General features: G+C 41.4%; 1 protein-coding gene across 2 annotated transcripts in view; it reads right to left on the bottom strand.

Annotated features, from left to right (window-relative positions):
- Ccdc170 (coiled-coil domain containing 170) overlaps positions 1 to 14,314 on the bottom strand; it is a 91,131-nt gene that overhangs the window by 24,931 nt on the left and 51,886 nt on the right. The gene's annotated exons all lie outside the window — the stretch shown is intronic.

The following is a 14,314-nucleotide window of genomic DNA, read 5'->3' as shown; positions in this document are numbered from 1 at the left end:
CAAGATGGACTCTTAATTGTCCTATTCCCTTAAACCAAGAGCATAAGTGTATTACAGACCTCAAGTACAGTTTCAGATTCTCAAATTGATTTTGTTAAATTCAGCTTTCATCAAATGTTGAACTTAGACATCCCAGACAGCAGTCCGGATGAAGGACAATAAGTCCACACCCTGCACCCCTCCGTTACATTCTGGAGGGTGGCCTGGCTAAAAGGCAGTGAGGCTGCGTTCTCCTCCTGCCCTTATATCCCGGACAGTGAGGCTGGCTGGAAGACAGTGAATTTGCGATCCTGGCCTCCTCCCTTGCATCCCAGAGGTGGGCTGGATGAAAGAGTATAAGACTGACAGCAACCCTAAGAGCCAGTTCAATAGCCCGACACACAAATGCACACACTCCTCTGGAGTGCTAAGTAATCAGCAAAGCCAATTACATGAAAGTACCCAAAGCCACAGTGAGGAGACAGCAGTTGGACTCTGGAGAATTCCACTGACAGAAGACCAGTGCCAGCCCCCACATTCAGAGGCCATGTCAGGATTGGCTCCATAACCAGCACATCTCTAGGATGCAACATGAGCATTATCACAGAACTGTAAACACCAGGAGGTAGGTTCTTGGGATAGCTATAAAGAACCAACTACATCTGGAGGACATCCTTGAGGAAAGGACATCTCCTTTAATGGTAGAGTTATATATCATGGGATGTTGGCGGGTATCAACAGAGAAGACAAAATAAAAGAAAAAAAGAGTAGGTGGAGAATGGCAAGACACAGAGACAGGCACAGCTCCAGAGACCCAGCCACCCAGGACAGGCCTGGAATGCAACAAGATGGTTGAAGTTAGAAGTCAAACACTGGAACTTTCTGAAATGATAACAACAGAAGTGAAAACACAAGTAGAAAAGTCTATAGAGGGAAAATAATCTCTAAGGTGCAAAAAGAAATAATGCTTAAAATCAAAGATATTAGAGAAGACACACACAAAAGAATAGATGAGCTTAGAAAAAGATGGAAACAAAAACGACCAACGTAGGAGAGAAATGGAATCCATGAAACAGTTACAAAAAGAGACCCAGGAAATTAAAATCTCTAATGAATATATATGCAACAGACTGAATGAAGGAAAGGATAGAATTTCAGATCTTAAAGACAGAATTGCACCTAGTGATTATGAAAAGAAACATACCTTAAAAATAGCAAGAGACCATGAGAAATCAATCCAACAGCTACAAAACAAAACAAAGAAGAATAGCACAAGATTGAATGGAGTCAATAAGAAAGCTGGAGACAGCATAAATGCCTTGGCAATCATAAATATATATATACACCTCATATAGGAGCATCCAAGTTATTGGTAGACATGGAAAATGAAATGAGCAACAAGGTTGTAATGGGAGACCTCAATCTCCCCATTGTCACAGAGACACAGCTCAACCAGATAGAAAATCAGCAAAGAACTATCAGAGCTGAACCAAACCTGTGCCCAAATGGACTTAATAAGAGGAAGTCATGCCCTGAGGCCAGCTGCCAGCAGCCAGGAGAGATCCGGCAGACTCAGCACCAGCCCAAAGAAGAAGCCATGCCCGAGGCCCTACCACCACTGGGGGAGCATCTGTGAACCATTTCCCTGCATCTCTCCACAACTCCAGGAACCCCGGATTGGAGGAACTCAGGTGCCTAATCTAATCCCCTATATGGAGGAACTGACAGCCAATGCAGGAAGAATTGGGGTGTAGCAATGAGCTAATCTGGAGAAACACAGGAAAGTATCAAGACAAAATACAATCTCAGGGTCTGGGGATTTAGCTCAGCGGCATAAGAACCTGCCTTGCAAGCAGGTGCTCGTCAGTTCGATCCCCGGTACCAATAAAAAAATATATATATAATCTCAGACCTCAGCCCACACAGAACAAGTTCAGGAGACACAGACATAGTAGAAGTTAGAAACCACATACCTGAAATTTCTTGTATTGGTTGGTTAATTTTACATGCCTATGTCTGATGGTCTGGACAGCTATTTTGAAGATATTAAGAGCCATTATGGTGGTCACTGTTAATTTCCTATTATCTTGTTTTGAAGTACTGTGTCATTTTCACTGTTTTGTTTGGTTTAATTTTATTATGACTGATGATATGAGCAGCTATTTTGAAGATAACAAGATATATTATGGTAGCCATTGTCAATTTCCTATTATCTTGTTTTGAAGTCCTGTATTGCTCTCATTGTTTTGTTTTGATTGACTTTATGTGTCTTATTTTGTTTGGTTTTATTCTATTTAAAATAAAATTTTTAAACTTCTGGGAAGATGGTGGAACAGTAAGCAGCAGGGTAAACAGCCTCTCTGAGAGACACAGTCCAGATGCTGGAATATAGCATCTTGGGGAAGACAAGGATGGAAGTGGGCACCCTGGATCCAGGAAGAACCTAAAATGAGAATTGAAGCCCATAGAGAGAGTGAAAAAGAAAAACTTAAAGGAAGAAGAAGGTGGTAGCTGGCGGCACCTTCATCTGGAGCCAACCCACTGTGTGAGAGGAGCTGTTGGGACCTGAGGACGTACAGTCATGGTGACTGTGGTGACTGGCAAGCCTGGAAGGCTTTGCAGAAAGACGTGGCAGTGGAGACACGACAGACACAAAGAACTACACTGGCTGGCAGAGAGTGCAGAGGGCTCAGTCCTCCCATGGAAGAGAACCATTGGCAGGTAGATCCCGGCAGGTAACCAGATAGGAGGCAGAGGGCCATCCCTGTCCATATGCACTCCAACAGCCGCTGGTGGCAGAGGGGGCTCACCAAGTGGGGCAGACAGCAGGCAGCCAGCACAGGCAGGGAGAACTAGCAGATCCACCTCCGCCTGCCAGGAGCTGCCACCAGAAGGCCCTTTCCTGCAGGCAGCCAGCAGAAGCAGGGATACACAACAAGATAAGCTCTGTGCACCTGTAGGCCACCATTGGAGGCCCTTGATTCCTTCAGGCAGCCATCACCCACCATCAGAATCAGACAAACACACCCCTGTGTGCCTGCCACCATCAGGGGAGGCCCAGTGTAGACACACAGGCTGAGAGAAGCATCCCCACCTCCACACATTCCTGATCATCAAGGAAGCCCCAGTGTAGCTGCACAGGTCTGGAAAGCTGGGGCTAGAGGAACCCAGGTGCCTGTCCCATTCCCCTACACCATAGAGGGGCAGCCAACATGGGAAATGCCAGCTTTGAGAGGAACCCAGGAGAATATCAAGACAAAGGAGCAAAAGGCAATCTCAGACCTCTAGCCCACATAGAACAAGTCTGGGAGATACAATCATGAAAGAAAATGGAAGTCACATACCTGAAATCTCTGAGAGGATAGCAACTGAAGTAAAGAAACAACTTCATGAGATTGTAAAAGCAGTCAAATCAGAAATAATGTCTCAGGTAAAAGAAGAAATCACAAACATACTGAAAGAATGGCTCAGTGTGTCTAAAGAAGACATAGACAAAAAAGAGGAGCGTAGAAAACGATGGAAACTTTGAATGAATGTAGAAAAGAATTATAATGCATGAAACATTCAAAGAGAGATGCAGGAAATCAAAAACTCAATGGATTAGGTTAGGATTATCTGGTGGTGAAACACTATTCTGCTTAAATGGTTATGTTTTGATCTGTGCTGTTTCGTTGTTATGCCCTCTTTTATCTCAATCTCCACTCCATTATTTACTTTTTTATCTTTATCCTTTTAATTAAAGGAAAAAAATAGCAGGATATATTATAGTAACCCACTTTGACTTTTCATTACCTTGATTTAAAGCCCTGTATTACTCTCACCATCTGGTTTTTAACTGATGTTCCCCTATTCTGTTTTGCTGGATAGTATCAGGTTCGAAAGTTTAGGCATCAGCTGTGAAGATAATGAGATTCATTATGACACCCATTCTTGTTGACTTTTATCTACTTTTGAAGACCTACAATGTCTCCAATGTTTTGGTTTTGTCGGTTTTATTCTTTACTGTTTTGTTCAATTGTATTATAACTAACGATATAGGCAATTCTATTAGAGATAGCGGGAGGCATTATGGTAACCATTGTTGATCACCTTGTATTATGTTTTTACATTATCTATTATGTCCACCCTTTTGACTTGACCGATTCTGTTCTGTTATGTCACATTTGGTTTTACTCTCTTCCAAAAAAGTAATAAGAACCGTGGGAGCAATGAAACCCAAAATGTGTAATAGTCATGGTACAAAAGAGAGGAAAAGAAAGTGCTCCAAACTATATAACTGCATGTATATTTAAATGTATAAGACAGAAAATGATATCACAGAGTTTTATTGGATCAATGAACAGAACTGTTTGCAGTATCATTGATGGAATGTCCACTTTACAAGCTTTAATTTTGTGACTTGAAAAATTATTTCTAAGATGACAATATGTAATCCATTAACTAGTGATTTCCTACTGTTCATTTTTTTTCTGTAAATCTGTATAACTTGTACCTTTTCCCTGCTTTTTTTTTCTTTTCTCCTTAAATAAAATTAAAAAAAAAAGTCAATGGAAAGCTGGCAAAACTGCTTGAAAGAGATTGAAGATAGATTTTCAAATCTTGCAGGCAGGATTGCAGCTAGTGATCATGAAAGGAAAGATCTCTTAAAAATAATAAGGAATCAGGAAACAACAATTCAACAGCTGCAAGATGATACAAAGAAGCATTATTTAAGAGTGATAATATTGCTGAAGAAGCAGGGGTCAATACAAGTGAGATTAAAAGACTATTTACAGAAGTAATAGCAGAAAGCTTCCAAAATATGGGAAATGGATCTGGCATGCAGATAAGTGACACATATAGGACTCCAACTAGCCATAACCAAAGTAAACCTACACTCAGACATATAATAAAGATCCTAGAAACTGAACACAAGAACAGAGTATTAAAAGCTGTTAGAGAAAAAGAGACAGATCACCTATAAAGGAAACCAATCAGAATCACAGCAGACTTAGCAACACAAACCATCAAGTCAAGAAGACTTTGGAGTGAAGTGTTTCAAACTCTGAAAGAAAACAACTTCCAACCCAGATTGATCTACCCCAGAAAAACTATTTCAAAATTGATGGAAAAGCAAGATACTTCCATGATAAAGAACAACTGAAGAAATTCATGACTACAAAACCAACCCTACAGAAAGTGCTAAAGGATATTCTAGAAAGAGATAAAGATGACCATGGTTCCAGGAACAGCAGCAGGGGAGGATTGCCAAACAAGGCAACTGAATGAAAGGGAAAAGTGTAAGGCTAACAACAGGAGAATAGCAGGGCAGAGACAAACCAATATATGCCAGTTGTAAACATTAATGTAGATGGTCTCAGGTCAGCAATAAAAAGAAACACAGGGAGAGTGGATCAAGAAACAAGATCCATCAATATACTGTATACCAAACACATGTAACTGGAAAGGAAATTCATAGACTGAAAATCAAAGGAGAGAAAACAGTTGCTCCATGTGACAGAAGACCAGAAAAAAAGCAAGAGTAACTTGCCCATCAACCACAGAATGGATAAGAAAGATACGGTATTTCCATGCAGTGGAAAGCTACCCAGTTATAAAGTGGAATAATCTCAAGGCTCTTGTAAGTAAATGAGCACAACTGGAGATCATGTTCATGGGTGAAACAGTTTGAACTCATACGTGTGAACTGTAGCATAAGAAACAGGAGTAACGGGATCCAAAAGCAAAACAGTTATTATAAGAGTGCTAGGGGAGCCAGAGATTTAGCTCAGCAGTATGAGCACCTTCTTGGCAAGTGTGAGGTCCCCCGTACCAAAAAAAGAAAGTGCTAGGGGAGGAAACACCTGGGAGAGAAAGGTGGAAGCTACTGTTAATTTCTTATTGTGTTGTCTTGAACTCTTGTATTGTTTTCACAATTTTGTTAGGTTTGCCTTTGTTCTGTCTTGTTTTGTTAGATTTAACTCTGCCAGATGGTAGGGGCAGCTATTTTGAGTATAATGGCATATATTATGGTAATTATGGTTTCCTATTATATTGTTTTGAAGTCTTATAATGCTTTCATTCATTTGCTTAATTGATTTTATTCTGTTTTGTTTTGTTTGATTTTATTATGTGTGATGGTATGAACAGCTAATTTGAAGAAAATGTAAAAAGAAGCAAAAAGTTCCCCTATAATACCATGAGCAACGAATATTAATATGTTTAAATAATTTGTTACAGAATATTAAAATATAGATGAGATTACATTACATATGCAACATTCTGTCTTCATTTCTATTTGGGTATATTTTAAACATTTTCTCATCCCATTCGATTTTTTTTTTTTTTTGAGACACAGTTTCATTATGCACTTTAGACTGACCTTGGCCTTGAACTCAAGGTTGGCCTTGAATTTGTAATGATCCTTGTGCCTCAGCCTCCACAGTACTAGGATTACAGCTGTGTGCTACCATGCCAGGCTACCATTCAAAATTCATAATTAAAATTTTAATGATGTATTAAGAATCCATCATGAGGCTGGGCAATATAGATCAAAGTGGAGCATTTGCCTAATATGCAGGAACCTGTAGGTTTTATCCCCAGGAACTCAAAAAAAAAAAAAAAAAAGAATTAATCATGAGAATGTACTATAATTTACTTACACATTTCTTTATAGGAAGGAAAACCCTCCTAAAGACAAGGTTGTTTAAAGACACCATTCAGTAATAAAGGGTTCCCAATCACTAGAGTTGGCCAGGGGGTGACCAAATACTTGTTAAGAATGTTACAGTGTTAGTTGAAGTGATCTATAGGAAAAGTTAGGCCAAATGAGCCCTAAATTCTAAACTCTCTAATCCTGTACTTTGATGGTTTTCAGGGTTCCTGGTCCATAATTTAATGGGGGAGATTGAACCCAGAGTCTTTGTACTGAATTATAACCCCAGCCCTTTTTTACATTTTATTTTGAGACACAATTTCACTGAGTTTTTTAGTTGCCCAAGCTGGGCTGGAATTTACAATCTTCCTGCCTCAGCTCCCAAGAATGTGGGATGTGTAACACCATGCCCAGCGAATCCGATACTTCCATGGAAGCTTAAAATTAGATGTTAGGCAGTAATCTGTCTAGAGCTACATTTAAAGAATTGTATTTCCCAAGGAAATTGTTCATGTCCTTAACAGATTATGAGAAGCTGAGAAACCTCATTTCCCATTGACTACTCTTGGTGTTCACTAACAATAGATCTGCTCCTAGTGCAAGAGATATGGTGGGTTGTCCTGGCCCAGGACACAAGGCAACCTGCAAAAAAATGGCCTTGCAGCAAGGTCCACAGATGCCACCTTCCCAGAGAGCTGGTTCATATTATCAGGGTTTAACATCTGCTCTGCACAACAGGAGATGTGGATTCACATTGGACTCCAGAAAGGGAAGGAATCTTTCCACCAGAAGAGCCATCAAAATTTGTCCCATGCCACCAGCGACCCAGCAAGGAGCATGAACCAAAGGGAGCACAGACACAGAAATCTGGGCTGGAGAGAGGCAGATGGGTCACTTGGCCCTGTGAGCACACTACAACCCTCTCTGGAGGAAAACACAGCCTTCCTTAAACACCGTCAAGGAGGGCTCCATCCTGAAGATGACACTGAGCAGTGACACTGAGACCAGGGTCCCAACTGTCCTGCTCACCAGTGTTTTACCTGTAACAAGTAACTAACCTCTCTGAAACTCATAGGTGATCAAACAGCCTATTTAGATCATCTCAGTAGCAAATCTGAGTAGCTGAAAAGAAGCTTCCCGCTTGAGTCTCTATTGTTTAGAAACGAGGTGTCAGACCCTGAATAGCAACTCCCTGGGGAGGCAACATCTTCAGGTCTAGTTTCACATCCTTCTCTTCCTGTAGGATACCTTGTTTGTATGACCAAGCTAAGCACACTGTGTCTACTGCATTAACAGGAGACCTATTCAGGCCCCACTGAAGCTCCAATAAAAGGTTTCAAGTTTGCCATCACTATTATTACTGCCCCATGGTGTGGGCTCAGCCAAGTACCATCTCTTCCCATAAAGAACCTTTCAGAAATTGTCCTGAGCTGTACTTCTCAAATTATTTTCAACTGTAATTTTGTTCGCTAGAAGTATTTCTGGAAGGACAGATGAAAGACAAATGTGCTTGAATCAAAGGTCAGAAGAACCCACCAATATATCACCTTGTGTGGACCCAGAAGTATTACAAGGAGCCTTGAAGACCCCACAAGTATAACTTTTAACGTCACTAATGTGTAGGGAGCTGAACTATGCAGAATCTACCCAACTACCTTGGTGAAAAACTGAAGTCCTTTAGCAGAACACATCAGAATAGCTAAATCTTGGAGGTGTCCTGTATACCCATAAACCGATGAATGACAGAAAACATGGTATATGTGCAAAATGGAGTGCCATTCAGCCATAAAGTGGGATAAAGTGGAGGGATCTGTAGGAAAATAGATGCATCTTAAGACCATAATGTTAAGCAGAATAAGCACATGCACAACCTTAAATAACACACGGTTTCTCGTATATGAGAAATCCACAGTGTAAAACCTAAAAAAGGAAAGTAAAAAACAAAGAGAAACACAGAAATGATAATTTGCAAATGGGAAGGAGACCAAGAGTGGAAGGGAGTGACGATGGAAGGAAGAGGGAAAGAAAGTGAAAAGAATTCAGAAGTGTTCTGTACACATCTGTGCTTGCACCCATGATGACTGTAATTACTCTGCACTGCAAACATATGCTAATAAAAAATTTGAAAATTAACCAAAAAGTAGAAAATGAAAGATTCTGGATTCCAGAGAGAAGCAAACATCTAGAATCCTCCCCATCCCATCACAGAGCTTGGCTTCCTAAGCTTAATATGTGTCAGGGAATATGACTCTACCAGGTTTGTCCAGAGCTAAACTCACATAAATGTATTCAAATCCATGAGTATTCCCGTCCCACTCTGTTCTTGGGAACATCAAATACCAGCGCCTGAATGACAAACATATGTGCCCACCAAAACTGTAACTGTGTATTGTCTTCCACACTACAAAGTCTCAAGCATCAAAAAGCGTGTCCTTCATTTTTTTTTTCTTAATATCATCCATTAATACACACCTGACATTCTAGGGATGACTGTGCTCCAGATTTCCACCCTGGAGATGTAGCCCAGAATCCATAGCTCAATTTTTTTAAACAAAAAAGCCACTGCAGCGGACTTTGCTTCGGGCATAAACAGCCGAGTTTGGGGAAGTGAAGTTATAATGCCCTAACTGGGTTCATTCTTCTCCCAAGGACAAGGACTTGTTGATTTCATCAGAGAAGCATTTTGCTCTAAGATTAAACCCAACAGAAGCAGAACAACTCTAAATTAAGAACGAGTTTCCTGGGTCACTTAAGAACCATGGACTTCAGGACATAAACAACCCTTTTCTGATTATTCAAACTTTGATTTTCACAGGAACTCAGCATCAATCAAATCCCCTTCCTTCTTACTCTCATATGTGGCTCAAAGTGCTAACCAGCTAACCCTGCCCCTCCTCCTTGGTTCATGTCAACTTCTGTTGTGGGTGGAGTTGGGCATCCCCCCAAAAAGAAATGTTGAAACACCCCATACTTCAATAATGTGATCTTGTTTAGAAATGAGCCCTTTGTGGAGATAATCAAATTAAAATGAGGTCAGTAGTGTGGGCTCTACTTCAATCTGACTGGCATCCTAATGAAAAGGGAAAATTTAGACAAAAAGAAATATATGCATACAAGGTACCCATAAAACCAGGCACGCCTGAGGCTACCAGCAGCAGGGTGACAAGAACGGAACATGGCACTCTTCAGGGCTTGCAGAAGGAACCAGCTCTTCTGACACCTCGACTGCAGATTCCTAACTTTAGGAAACATGAGCAAGGAACTTCCATTATTTAAACCACCTAATTAGTGGTACTCCATTCCCAAATCCCCAGGAAACAACACCACCCGAGAGGCTGGAACAGCCTAACCCCTACTGTTCTGTCTCTCTGTCTCTCTGTCTGTCTCTCTGTCTGTCTCTCTGTCTCTCTCTCTGTCTCTGTCTCTCTCTGTCTCTGTCTCTGTCTCTCTCTCTCTTTCTCTCTCTCTCTCTGTCTCTCTCTGTCTCTCTCTCTCTGATGCCTGGAGTGTGCAAGGAAACATCAGTGGAGTCTGCTGCTCCTTTGGGGCAATGCTCCCTTCAGTAGGTGGCAGACGGTAATGATGATGGTGCACTGAGATCAGAAGGGGACTTAGGAGGTCAGAGAGCACCCATTTTTAGAGCACCCAGCTAGGTTCCTACAGCTCCCACAGAATAATAACCCCTCCAGTGAAGAAGTAAAGCCTTCGTGTGCCTAACACAGACAAGAAGGTGGTCCATCCAGTTCCATGTGCGTGAGTTTGTGTGAATTCATCTTTAACTTAGGAAATAAGGCCGGGCATGGTGGCACCGCCTTTGGGAGGCAGAGACAGGAGGATCACAAGTTCAAAGCCAGCCTGGGCAGTTTAGCAAGATCTTGTCTCCAAATAAAATAAAACAGGCCAAGGGTAGTTCAGAGCATTTACCTAGCATGTGCAAGGCCCTGAGTTCAGTCTCCATTACCAGAAGTGTGTGTGTGTGTGTGTGTGTGTGTGTGTGTGTGTGTACATGCGTGCATGCATGCGTGTGTGTGTGTGTAAAATTTAGGAAATGACAAAAAGTTTATCATGGTCATGTTCTCCTTACACATAATTAGTTCTCATCTAGAAGGTTGATTAGTTAAACACCTTAAAGCAAAGGAAATTTTGCTTCAAAATTCTAAAGAAAATCTAAAATTGTAACTTTCTGCCATCATGCAGGAAATCATTATTTCATAAACACCTGTTACTGTGACCTCAAATTCCAAGGCTAAATAATATCTAAAAACTCATTTAAGATTACTGGGACCATAATCTTAAGTGAAATAAATCAGATGCACAAGCTTAAATATCACATTGTTAACTCTTATATAGAACCCCAGAGTAAAAATAAAGATCAAAAATAAAAGTCAGATAATAGGAAGCAGGGAGCTAGATCATTTTCAAAGAGAAGGGAGATAGAGATAGAAGGAAGGGGTACAAAATGGAAAAAAGGACTTGGGATGTGTTATGTCCACGGACCAACACCACACAAGGAATGCAAACACTATGTACTGCAAACAGGTACCAAAAAACCAGGAAGGAACAAAGGAGGGGGAGGGAGAGTGAGGAAAGGGTTATGGAATGAAAAAAGGCATTTAAAATGTGTTATGTGAGCCAGGTGTGGTGGTGCACGCTTGTAATCCCAGCACTCAGGAGGCTGAGGCAGCAGGATGGTTGCAAGTTCAAAACCAACCTGGGCTACAAAGTGAGCTCAAGACCAGGCTGAATGCATAGCGAGACCCTGTATCAAAAAGACAAAAAAAAGACGTGTTATGTATATGAACCAATTTCCCACAAGGACTGGAAACATTATGCTCTACACATATGTGCTAGTAAACAACAACAACAAAAAAAGATTGCTGGGAATCTGACTGTAGAACATTCATTTCTCTAAGGCAATAGTTTTAAATAGGGGAATAACTTTGCGCGCGCCCGCCCCCCGGAGGATACCTGGTGACATCTTAAGATCTATGGCTGTCAAAACCTGCTGCAGAAATCCAGTGGGCAGAGAACAGGAACCCTGCTAATAACAACAAAACAGCATCACAGCTGAAGACTCTGCCATCCCAAGGTGCCAGTAGTGCCCAGGCTGAGGAACCCTGCTCCCAGATGTAGTAAAGCTTTCAAAACGAAAATTAAATTTTGCAAGAAGCAGAAATGCAAGGAGCAAGTGGAAATGACCTGCTGGCGTCATTCAGTGAAGTGTGGGCGATGTCCTCAGTTCCACAGAGAACTGCAGACCCAGGAGAGGAACAGGGCTGGCAACGGGGTGGACAAGAAAGGTGCTGTGCGCAGGCAGAAGTGGAAGTGGTGGGGAGAAGCTTGCCAGGCCGGCCCTTGCACCACTGGGCCACAGCACCAGTCCTGCCCAGCTGCTGCTGGGTGTGTAGTCCTGGCAGCTGCCAGGGGGTGCGGCCTCCTTATCAAACGGATTCATCAATTTGTAAAGCTCCCATTCTTCCAAAACATTTCTAAGACAATATACGAAACCCATTTTCTCCTGATTTTACTTGAAGATGAGTCACATAAGACATCAGCTATATACATGATTTCCGGCTTTTAAATAGGAAGAGCGCTATTGAGAAAAATTACAGGGTAGGAAAGGCAGACAAAAGCACTAAGACATTCTGAATCATTCTAATTTTTACAGGGAGTGGGGGAAGGCATATTCGGCTTAACAAATTTGCACAATTTTCCTTTTGAAAATAAACATATACATCATGCGGACAATTGTAGGCCATGCTTCACATGCTGGAATTAAAATTGTTTTAGAAAAAAACTTGGAAATACAGAAGGCGAAACAATAAAATGAATGGGAAAAAATAAAAAAGAAACCCATTGGTGATTGAAGTATATCTAACGCCATTCAATATAAATAACTTAATAAAGTTTTTCTCAATCTCGTAAACAATTTCCTTCTTCAATCAATTACCTCCGTGTAGAATGAGTCACAGGAAAAACTAATTTGATCTCAGAGATCTAACATGTTACAGGGTGGACATTGTTTATGGAGCACGCTGTGTGTGAACACTTTATATCCAAAGAAAACCCTGCACTTGGCCAAGGAGCTCAGATTGCTGCTGCTGAATGAAGCATCTGTGAGTTTGGGGGAAGTTTTTAAAGGGAATTTAAAAGCTGAGCATGATGCAACATGATTGTAATCCCAGCATTCACGGGGCTGAGGCAGGAGGATTGCTGCAAATTCAAGGCCAGCTTGGACTGCAGAGCAAGACCATGTCTCAAAAGCGGGTATGGGGAAGTATTTTGATCATTAAAAAACACTTTATAAATATAATCCTGAACTTTGCCTTTTACTGTATATATTCAAAGTATACAAAGTTTTAAGATTCACGAACAGTAAAAGTTACCATACTAGATATCCATTCTCTCCATTCCCCCACATGGAGAAACCTAGAGGATGGCATGCTAAGTGACATATACCAGACACAGGAAGAAAAATGTCACTTATAGGGGCCAGTCAAGTACAAAATAGTGGTTCCCAAAGGCAGAGTGTGGGAGGAGAGGAAATGGGGTGATATCAAAGGACACAACCTTGAGATCTGAAGGAGTGGTTACATTCAAAGATGGGAAATGTATTTTCTCCTTTTGAACTAGTACTGCAGGGACAAGAGAAATAGTCATAATGGGATTATACATGGAAGCTGGACAGAATTTGCTTTCAAACCTCATTAATTAGGACTTCAGTCATTTGAGTTTGAGGATCATTTAAGTAGTCCAGGCTGACATCGGCTCTGGTAATAATTTATAGACAATGTGAATTGTTAGCTGGGCACAGTAGCACATGCTTGTTTTCCCAGGACTCAGGAGGCTGAGGCAGGTGATCACCATAAGCTCAAGGCCAACCTAGGCTACATAGTGAGTTCAAGTCCAGCCTGAACTACATAACGAGACTCTATTTTAAAAAAGATGAGAATTGTTAACAGTTTAATAGTATAAGTGAGAAACACACTTCTGCCATATAGGTACATTACCCTCTTTTTCTCCACTTGTTACATAGATCTCTAAAAGACTCCTGAGCGGAAAGGTATCATTCGAGGAGGAGGGAGGAGGAGGAGGAGAGAGGATGAGTTCCAGCAGCAGTAATAGTTAATATATATTGTGATCTACCAGGCAGCATGTGAAGGACTTCATGACAATTTTTTCTGTTTAATGCTTATTATGAACAAAACTCTTATGAGACAGATGCTATTACAGGTCTAAAAAACCCTTATCTGTAGCTCCAAACCGAAGTATTTCCGTAACTCATTTGTTGACAAAGCCTGGCCTGACCTGACCCAGCCGAGCAGCAAATCCTGACCCAAAGCAACACAAAGCTACTTGAGGTTTCCACTCATCTGTCCTGTGGGTGCCCCGGGGCTTGCTGCAGCCTTGTGACCATGCCAGTGTCGGGGTACCGTCTAGATCCTTGCAGAGGACTGGATACAGTTGCTTTCTTACTGTCTTTCTGTCTTTCTGCCTTTCTGTCTTTCTTTTAAAAAGCCTGAAAAATTCTGCATTCTTAAGTGTTTCTAACAGGAGCTGTGCATCTTGTGCCAGCCCCTAACGAGATGAGGAAACAAAGCCTCAGAAGCCTGGCTCTGGCCGTCAGCAAGTGAGCCGTGGAGATGGGACTGGACATGGGCTGCTGTGGCTGGGGAGTGCAGCAGAGCCAGAGGCTGTTTG

Source organism: Cavia porcellus, unplaced genomic scaffold (assembly GCF_034190915.1).
Source record: "Cavia porcellus strain 051 isolate PalLab524CR breed Dunkin Hartley unplaced genomic scaffold, mCavPor4.1 scaffold_22, whole genome shotgun sequence".
Classification (NCBI taxonomy): domain Eukaryota; kingdom Metazoa; phylum Chordata; class Mammalia; order Rodentia; family Caviidae; genus Cavia; species Cavia porcellus.
Note: the sequence above shows the minus strand (reverse complement) of the source record. Positions and strands in the feature narration are given on the sequence as shown.